Genomic DNA, 573 nt, shown 5'->3' with positions numbered 1-573 from the left:
TGTGTGTAAATTAAGGGTTAAGAATACATGTTAAATTAGTATATAAGCAAAATTAAGTGATAGTAACGCGAGAGTTTGTAAACCTGAATATTTCAAGAAGTCTTATGATAGACCTTGTTAAGAATGGTTACTAAGATGCATCTCAAGAGTCCCTTTAACAAAAAAATTCTTTACTCTGTTATTCTAGTAACAATAGGTTTGCAAATGATTTATGAAATAGAAAACATAATTAGTTAATTTTTTTTAATATCCATTAGCTACTATCCTCTCCCCCCAACCAAAACGAGACATTGTCCTCAATGTTCTAAGGTAGAAAGATAGAGTATAGAAGATACACTTGAAATAAGGAACATTGACAAACCTGAAACACACTGAAACAAAAATAAGAAATAACAAAACACAATAATAAAAAAAATTAAAAAAATTAAAAATGAAGACTTAAATCTAATCTAAGCTTTTTCCAGCTTCCTTTAAATGACCAATTTATGCGACTCATGGAGGGATCAATGCCAGGAATGAAATATTGTAGTTGGTCAATCAATTGTTCAGCAGTAGCAGCAGAGATTATGATTT

Source organism: Populus euphratica, unplaced genomic scaffold (assembly GCF_000495115.2).
Source record: "Populus euphratica unplaced genomic scaffold, PopEup_1.0 scaffold1062.1, whole genome shotgun sequence".
In the NCBI taxonomy this organism is placed as follows: domain Eukaryota; kingdom Viridiplantae; phylum Streptophyta; class Magnoliopsida; order Malpighiales; family Salicaceae; genus Populus; species Populus euphratica.
This window is presented reverse-complemented; position numbering follows the sequence as displayed.